A 9,946-nucleotide genomic window follows, 5' to 3' on the forward strand; every position below is an offset into this window, starting at 1 on the left:
TCACAAGGCCAGGAGATCGAGACCATCCCTGCTAACATGGTGAAACCCCGTCTCTACTAAAAATACAAAAAATTAGCCAGGCGTGGTGGCTGGTGCCTGTAGTCCCAGCTACTCGGGAGGCTGAGGCAGGAGAATGGCGGGAACCCAGGAGGCGGAGCTTTCAGTGAGCTGAGATCACGCCACTGCACTCCAGCCTGGGCGACAGAGCAAGACTGTCTCAAAAAAAAAAAAAAAAAAAAAAAAAAAAGCAAAAACCAAGGGCAGCTCCTGTGAGTTAAGGATCTAGGCAGTAAGCAGCAACCACCACTAACATGGTAAACAGAGACATGGGGACATGCTGTGCCTCTTGTGGAGGAACACACCTACCCAAGGAGTCTTGGGTGAACCTGACTGTGGTCAAGCCCCTAGCTCCAGTACAAACGTACAGGAAGGACAGAGGCAGAGCAATGGGCTAAATGACACCATGGGGATGCAGTCCAGACTGCAGGGAATTCCATTTGATAAACCACCCAGTTACTTTAATAGATTCTAAAGTAAAAAAATAAAGAAACCAAGGGGGAACCTATGGATTCAAAGAGACTTCAGAGATACACATCAACCAATTGCTATATGTGGACCTTCTTTGATCTGGAGTCAAATAATCCATTAAAAAAATAATCGTGGGGCCGGGCACGGTGGCTCACGCCTATAATCCCAGCACTTTGGGAGGCCGAGGTGGGCAGATCATGAGGTCAGGAGATCAAGACCACAGTGAAACCCCGTCTCTACTAAAAATACAAAAAAAAATTAGCCAGGCGCGGTGGTGGGCGCCTGTAGTCCCAGCTACCTGGGAGGCTGAGGCAGGAGAATGGTGTGAACCCGGGAGGCAGAGCTTGCAGTGAGCCAAGATCGTGCCACTGTACTCCAGCCTGGGCGACAGAGCGAGACTCCATCTCAAAAAAAAAAAAAAAAAATTGTGGCTTTTGACAGATTTGGAGATTTGAATACTAGCTGGATATTTGCTAGTACTGAAACATTTTTGTTAATTTATTTTTATTGTGTTTTCTTTAAAAAAAAAAAAAACACACAGCCCTTATTTTTTAGAGTTACTGAAATAGAGAAAAAAATAATCTGATGCCTGGAATTGATTTCCAAATAATCATGATGAAGGGAACTGGGTGGAGGAATAGATAAAATGACATTTGCTGTAAGTAGACAACTGAAGCTGGGTCATAGGTGTATGGGGGTTTTTGTATGTTCTAGCTACTTTTGTATATGTTTGAAATTTTCCATAGCTCCATATTTAGTTCTTATTGGAAAATAAACAAGAAGAGAAGAATTGGAAAAGAGAAATCCTGGGCAAAGTAGTAGTCTGAGGTGGGGTGTCAGGCCTAAGGTCCATCAGTCATTGCCTCCAGGCCTGCTCTGCTAATCTGCCATCTGCCTCTGGGCATCCTCCACAGCCATCCTCCACAGCCCCTCTCAGGAGGGAGTGCTTTCCATGGCTGTGAGCTCTTGGGCCTGGTCTCACAACTGTTTCTGGAGGCAGAAAGTTGTCTTCTGTGGATCAAGACATGAAGAATGGATGATTACATATGGCCACCAAACTTTGTGGAATAATGATTCCAAACTATGGCCCTTCCGCCAGCACAGCAACCCAGGAAGCAAACAGCTGAGGTGTTTGAGAAGGGTCAGGGGAAAAAGCCTTCTTGACTGAGAGCGTGCTGAGGGTTAGGGAAGGGAGAGGTTACCTCTGGATCAGAGGTTGGAGAAGAATCTAATTAAAGGAGTTTGAACTGAACTGGAGTGACACATAAATCATGCAAAATATATGTGAATGTGTTTCTTAAGTAAAATTAAAAAGTCCTCCAGGAGGATGTGCTTCTCCCATGCTCAAAGCTGACCGGTCTTGGAAATGCGTGGTGCCCCAACCAAAGGTCATTTCCCAGCCTTTCTGTGAGAACAGAGAACACATTTCTCATGGAAGCAACATTATAAGTGGTGGCTGGGCTCCCAAGATCCCCCTCAAAATTTATTTGCCCAGTTTAAAGGCTGAGCATTTGCACCTGAAGTAGGTAGGACCCTTGTAAAGGCTAGCAGTTGGATAACATTAAGTTACATGTCAAGCCAGTCAAGATGTGTGCCCTGCAACCCTCAGCAGTTGCTTGTGGGAGGGAGCATCTTCCAGTTAGGTGGCTAGGGAAGCAGTGGGATTTGAGCTGGGCTTGGAGTGGTGGATACATATCAGTGATGGTAACAACCCCTCTGTCCTTCTTACTCACCTTTGCTAAGAAAAATTCTGAACTTTACTTTGAGGCAATTCCCAAATTATCCTTGAATCAGGCCCGGTGAGTTATGAGGGAATGTTAGAGCAAGCCCAAACCATCTGGGACACACATAAATGTGCTCTGGATATGATGAGTTGATCATAAGGTCCTCAGGTCTTCAGAATACCTGTAAAATGACCGTCACCACCTCACACTTCAGATTCCAGGGCCTTGACTCCCTGGCCTGACATCTCACCTCCACCTCTGTTAAAATTTCAGAATCAGGTTGGCTTTTATCTTTGTTCTTATTTTTGATGTCCCAAATAAACCCTTCTTCAACTGATCTTTTCCACCAGGCCCGTAACTTATTTCTTTTTTTTTTTTTTTTTAGACGGAGTCTCGCTCTATCCCCAGGCTGGAGTGCAGTGGCATGATCTTGGCTCACTGCATCCTCCACCTCCTAGGTTCAAGCAATTCTCCTGCCTCATCCTCCTGAGTAGGTGGGACTACAGGCATGCACCACCATGCCCAGCTAATTTTTTGTATTTTAGTAGATACGGGGTTTCACCGTGTTGGCCAGGTTGGTCTCAATCTCTTGACCTCATGATCAAACCTTGGCCTCCCAAAGTGCTGGGATTACAGGCGTGAGCAACTGTACACAGCCTCTTTCTAAGCCAGCATTCAGAACACAGATCCCAGGCTCATTAGGTAGGTTCAAAAAACAGGTCTCCGATGGCTTCCTTATTTCAGGAAGCACTGAATTAATTATTTCCACTCAGGAAAAGATTATGTTGGAGTCCATTGCTGCTTCTTGATCCCAAGTGAACTCCAGGAAGAAGCAAATGAAAAGCAATCATAGGCCAGGAGCGGTGGCTCATGCCTGTAATCCTAGCACTTTGGGAGGCCAAGGTAGATGGATCACCTGATATCAGGAGTTCGAGACCAGCCTGGCCAACATGGTGAAATCCCATCTCTACGAAAAATACAAAAATTAGCCGGGCATGGTGGCAAGTGCCTGTAATCCCAGCTACTTGAGAGGCTGAGGCAGGAGAATCACTTGAACCCGGGAGGCAGAGGTTATAGTGAGTGGAGATCGTGCCAGTGCACTCCAGCCTGGGTGACAAGAGTGAAACTCTGTCTCAATAAAAAGAAAAGAAAAGCAATCACAGTGTATGTAGATCAAAGGAGGAAGGAACATTTTCCTTAGAATGAAACTTTAATAACGAAAACAATAAACTCCCTCCTTTCCACTCCTAGAATAGCCAAGCACTCAATTCTCATTTGCTTCTCAGCCATCAGCTGTCCTAATCTGTTGTCTATTTTGCTGTGTAACAAAACTCGCCCAAATCTAGTAGCTGAAAGCAACAACCATTTATTATGGCACATGTCTACATGGTGGTGGGTGGTTTTGGTGATTTGGGCCCGGGCTGGCTGAATCCAGGTGGGTTTGTTCAGTGGTCACCGGCAGCTGGGCTGGGGGCTGGCCTGTCTAGCATGGCCTCAGGTAGGAAGAGTTGGTTCTACTCCACAGACTGACCCGTGCTTGTTCTCTTCCTCCAGCAGGCTAGTCCAGGCTCGTTCTCTCAGCGGAGTCAGGGGTCCTAAGAGAAGAGCAAAAGCAGTAAAGGTGTCATGAGGCCTGGACTTAAAGGACACTTTGCCAGTTCTGCTATATTCTGTTGACCAAAGCAGGTCACGAGACCGGCCAAGGTACAAGGGGTGAGAAAATACGCTCTACCTTTTAATGAGGCATTGTAAACTCACATTGCCAAGGGCGTGAATACAGGAGGTCATTAACTGTGACCACGAATGCCATCTATCTATCAGATCTGCCAATGTGATTTTTCTTTTAGGTGTGAACTTAGTCCGATTTCAGACATTAGTAAAACTCATTCGGATTCCATTTCCAAATTCCTAATTCCAAGAGAACTGGAAAAGCAGAGCGTGCCAACCTCTTATAATCCTTCTTCATGTGACAAACATTTCTGGAGCGCCCACTGAGCCAGGCTCAGAAGGTCCCCGGGACATGTATGAAACCACAGTTCTCCTGCCCTCCAGGTGCTCAGCACAGCAGAATCCTGACTGGGAACAGAGAGCAGCAATGGCCACACAGCTCTAGTGGGAATCCTGGGGAAGTGGTACGTGGTGTTGAATATTGACTTAGAGTTTTCCAGAAAGAAAAGGAAGCGGAATTCATTCCAGAGGCCTGGAAGATGTAAAGATGGTTGTGTTTTCATGAAACCGAGCTGCTGACACAAAGCGCAAGGCTGAGATTGTGTGGGGCCTTGCCGGACTCTCTGTGGAGCAAGGATTTTACTGTGAAGGATCCACGAAGTTACCGCAGGGCTTCTGCTGGATGCGTGTGCTCTGCCTGGCCCTCTAGAAAGACTGCTGGGGCAGCAGAGAGGTGAAGAGGGAGCTAAAGACAGGGCGACCAGTTGGGAGACTATTTCCGGTCCAAATCCATCCTCTCGGGTTGGAGTTTCCGTGACCGTCCACCTGCTGGCTGGAACTGGGAAGTCGTCTGGGGTCTCTAAACCCTCGCAGTTGCTTGCTCAGAGTTATGCAAGCGGGTGGGGTCGGGGCAGGACCAGGACGATTTGCCCTTTCTGCTCTTGGCTGATTTCGTAACAGGTTAGTTTTTAAACTTCTGGCTCATTCCAGACACTATGCCTCTGGCCCTGGGAGAGAACTTGGCCTCCCTGACCGCGCATAACATTTCCACTTTCCGGCAAACACGGTCTGGGTGATCAGGTGAGGTTGGCACACACAAATCCTTGAAGTTCAGACCGCCCTTCTCTGGCCGCTTTGTGTACCGCACAAACGTTCCATCCTGGAATGATCACCTGGGGGGAGTTTTCTTCTTCCGACACCTAGTTCAGCTCTGCTGAGCTTTCGGATTCCCAGCCTTTCTCCCACCACAACCAGGTGGTCACGAAGTCTCACAGGAAGTGTGGTAGGCACAATAGTGGTCCCTCGGGGATGTCTAGGTCCCCATCCTTGCAACCTTTAAGTGTGTTGTTACACAGCCAAGGGGAGTGAAGTTAACAGATGGAATGAAGATTGCTAATCAGCTGACTTTAAGACTGGGAAACAAGCCTGGATTATCCAGGTGGGGCCAATATCATCATCAAAGTCCTTAATAGCGGAAGAGGAGGCAGCAGAGTAGCGCAGAGTGTTGCTGTGCGAGAAGGATCCGCGTGGCGTTGCTGGCCTTTAAGATGGAGGAAGGGGGCCGTGTGGTAGGAATGTGGGGGCCTAGGGAGGGAAGGAAATGGGCTCTCCCAGGAGCTTCCAGAAAGGAATGCACCCATGCTGACACCTTGACTTTGGCCCCAGTGAACCCCATGCTGGACTCCTGGACTACGGAGCTGTGAGATAATAAATGTGTGCTATTTTTTTTTTTTTTTTTTTTGAGACGGAGTCTCGCTCTGTCACCCAGGCTCGAGTGCAGTGGCCGGATCTCAGCTCACTGCAAGCTCCGCTTCCCGGGTTCACGCCATTCTCCTGCCTCAGCCTCCCGAGTAGCTGGGAGTACAGGCGCCCGCCACCTCGCCCGGCTAGTTTTTTGTATTTTTTTTTTAGTAGAGACGGGGTTTCACCGGGTTAGCCAGGATGGTCTCGATCTCCTGACCTCGTGATCTGCCCGTCTCGGCCTCCCAAAGTGCTGGGATTACAGGCTTGAGCCACCGCGCCCGGCCATGTGTGCTGTATCTTAAGCCAGTAGCTTTGTGGGTAATTGGTCACAGCAGGCCTGGGAAAGTAGTGCAGGGTGTGTGAGCTGACGCTGACCTCCTTGAAGACAGGGTTCTCCACTATGTCCCCAGCGTGGAGTTCAAACTTGCTCTATGCCTGGTGCTCGGAAGCATTTTCAGAATGGACAGGACTGATTGAGATGAAGGAGCAGGCATCTACTCTCTCCAGGCCCCTGTCTGGCTGTGTGACCATAGGTGGGTCTCTCTACTCTCAGTGACTATGTTCCCATGTCTCTTAAGGCAGTTGATGACCTCAAGGGTGGGTGACTTTTGAAGTGACTCTCAGATGTGTTACCACTGGAACCACTGCCAGATCTCCTGACTCACCTCTCTCTGACTGGTCTCATTCTTTTTTTTTTTTTCGAGACAGAGTCTTGCTCTGTGGCCCAGACTGGAGTGCAGTGGCGCGATCTCGGCTCACTGCAAGATCCGGCTCCAGGGTTCACGCCATTCTCCTGCCTCAGCCTCCCAAGTAGCTGGGACTACAGGCACCTGCCACCACACACAGCTAATTTTTTTTGTATTTTTAGTAGAGACGGGGTTTCACCGTGTTAGCCTCAATCTCCTGACCTTGTCATCCGCCCACCTCGGCCTCCCAAAGTGCTGGGATTACAGACATGAGCCACCGTGCCCGGCCTGGTCTCATTCTTAAAGTCTAATACCATCATTCTCCAATGCCAAGGTCATTAATTAGCACCCCAGGCCCTCACCAACTCTGTTCTCACCCCCTCTCTGGGGCCTCTGCCTACAGGTTCACTTTGGTGGTCGTGGTAGACGTTGCTGCCCAAAACCTCCAACCGTAGGAAACCTCTCCTCCTTATTCTCAGCCAGGAAGTGTGGGCGCAAAGCCTCCTGCACAATTTTGCTCAGGGTCAGACACTGGGACATCCCTGGGGCCTGTGATGCTGGTCTCACCAGAGCTTTGACTGTGAATGCTGCTTTTCCTCATAGCAGTGTGTGACCCCTAAGCTCCCCTATTCAGTGACCAGGGACAATCACCAAATCAACACGAAGAGAAAATGAAGCCTTGTGTTTCTATCTAACGGGCGAGCTACATTGCAAGTATAAGAAGTGCTTGTGGGGAAATCTGCTTTCCTGACTCTTACCTCTGTTTCCAGAGGGTGATATAATGTGTGCAATGCAGATTCAGCTTCGAGGAAACTTTCCTCTAATAAGGAACTGAACCACGTTATGGCATGCTACCTCCAAGGTATGACAGTATCGGTTATACTCATGGGGTCTAACTTTTCTTTAGCTTAGAGGTGATTCTTCCTCAGAGCAGGAGTTCTCTATTTTGGCCACCCATTAGAATCACTTGAGGGGGGGTGTTTAAAAATCCAAGCCAGGCTGTACTCTAGCCACAGAATCATTGGGTTGAAACAGTTCCCCAGGTGACACTTATGTGCAGCCTGGGTTGAGAACCACTCCACTGCCTTAGATCACTGGCTACTCCTGCCTTTCCCTTTGCTATTTACAAAAAATTATTTTTTAGTATCTAAAGACCAGCATCCATGGACCCTTACTTGTTATACTAGAAGATGCTCTGTCCTCCTTGACCTGAGTCCCATCTTAGTGGGGCTTATTATAATGGTCCACGCACCTGAGTCTCATCCAAACCAGTGCCTGCCCCAGGGGGGCAGGCTCTTGGGAGCAATGGCTTCTGAGTCATGCCTGGAATGCAGGAATATGTGGGGATCCGTCCAACTGACAAATGCAACTTACCCAAAGTTTCTATGAATGACCACAAGGGCATCTGTGTACAGCAGTGGGACTGCAGTCCAGGTCAGGGATCTGGTCTTTAGTGTTGGCCCTGGGCAGGGAGGGAGTCCTAACAGGCACCGAGGCACCCAGTGTGGTTCCTGCTACCTGCAGTTTCTCTGACCCCCACTGCAATCCTTCACCCCTAGGCTCCCCTTGGCTTCCCTGCCTCACCCACAGTCATTGAACTCAGCTGGTAAATGGTAGCTTGAGCTGGTGCGTCCTCGGAGCATGAGTCCCAACCAGTTTTCGCCGACTCCTCTCCTTTCCCAGCTGCCATGGCAAGTGGGTGCCTAGTCCCATAGCAGCCTCTCTTTCCTAAGTAAAATCCCACCCCCCGTGGCTAATTGTTCACAATCTGAAGGAAGAAATATTCTACTTTCAAAGGAAAAACAACCCTTCTTCCATGTAGCTTGCCAGCTGCCCACTGCTAGCTAGGTGTCGCTTACAATCCATGGACACCAGTCCCATAGCAACCCCCAGGGGACTGTCACAGCAGCCCCTGACACAAACTGCTTTAGCAAAGGGGTGTTGAAAAGTATTTTAAAAACAAGTTTTATACACAATTTTTAGGGAGCAGTCAAGGGGGTTCTCAACTGAGGTAATTGACCAACTTGGTGGGGATTTAGTCAATGAGTGTAGCTTTGCTGCTGTGGCTATTAATGGCAGGGAGGTGGGGGGATGGTGGGTATAAAGGCAATGAGACTACATATCAAGATGGAAGGGGGCATCCTAGGCTTAGCATGGTATTTGGAAACCTTGACTAGCCCTTTATGCCCAATGCTGTTTGGTAATCTTGCTGGGAATCGCAGAAGCTGTAGATCCTTAATGGTGTCAGCATTGGTATGTGCCACCACCAGCCTGAATTACATATTAACCACCCGTCTGCACTTAGCCCCTCTACCTGGCCACCTTCTGATGAGAAGAGCTCTTTCCTCTCTCTCCTCTCTTGTACTCTGCAGTGGATAAGTGAGTTTCTCTCCATGCCTTCTCTGGAGTGGGCTGTTTTGCCCACTGGAGGGGGATTCTCAAGGTCTCCACCAGTCCTTGGAAAAATGGGGTAAGGACTCCAGGGCTGGGAAAGGGAAAGTGTAAGATGATCCTGAACCAGCTTGTGGTGCCTGGAAGTAAGGAAATGCTAGAGAAATGATGATGTGTCAGGAGATCACAGGAACCAGCTTGAAAGGGCTCTAAACAGCCAAACCTAGGAAATCTGACCAATAAGAATAAATAACAGTGGATTGTGACCTGTAGAGTACGATGGATGTATTCTGCTAAGTGAGAGAAGCCAGACTCCAAAGTCTACACATTCAAATCCACTTACATGACATTCTGGAAAAGGCAAAACTATAAGGACAAAAACCAGATCAGTGGTTGCCAAAAATAGGAGGTGTGGGGGGGTTGATTATAAAGGAGCTGCATGATGGATTTGGGGGACTGAGGTAGCTGTTCTGTTGCATGACTGTGGTGTAGGTACATGACTCTACATTGTCAAAACCCATAGAACTGCAAACTACAGAGAGTGAATTTTACTGAATGCAAATTTTAAAAAATTAATCAAGATGTTTGGGAGCCCCAAATGGAACACAAACTATCACGAATAAACCCAATCAGGCTGGGCATGGTGGCTCACACATGTAATCCTAGCAATTTGGGAGGCCAAGGTGGGCAGATCACTTGAGCCCAGGAGTTTGAGACCAGCCTGGGGAACATAGCGAAACCCCGTCTGTACAAAAAATACAAAAGTAGCCGGGCATGGTGGCGCACACCTGTAGTCCCAGCTACTCGGGGATTAAGGCGGGAGGATCACTTAAGCCCAGGTGATTGAGGCTGCAGTGAGCTGAGATCGTGCCACTACATTCCATACATTCCAGCCTCAATGACAGAGTGAGTCCCCGTTTCTTAAAAATAAAAAAACCCAAAAGAACCCAACCATAATACAGATGAATAACATAACCACACTGAAGGGGGTGGGGAAGAAAAGAACCAACCTGAGTACCTAGGGAAAATAGGGTTTTGACCTGATATACAAATACTATATGGTTAATACATTTCTCATGGGGTGTTAGGGATTCTGCAGCTACTTTCTGTGTATCCTAAGGCTGAACAAATAGGTCAGTTCACCCTTGAACAACACAAGTTTAAACTTCAAGGTTGCACTTACCCAAGGATTTTCTTCCACTTCTG

Source organism: Theropithecus gelada, chromosome 7a, assembly GCF_003255815.1.
Source record: "Theropithecus gelada isolate Dixy chromosome 7a, Tgel_1.0, whole genome shotgun sequence".
Classification (NCBI taxonomy): Eukaryota; Metazoa; Chordata; class Mammalia; order Primates; family Cercopithecidae; genus Theropithecus; species Theropithecus gelada.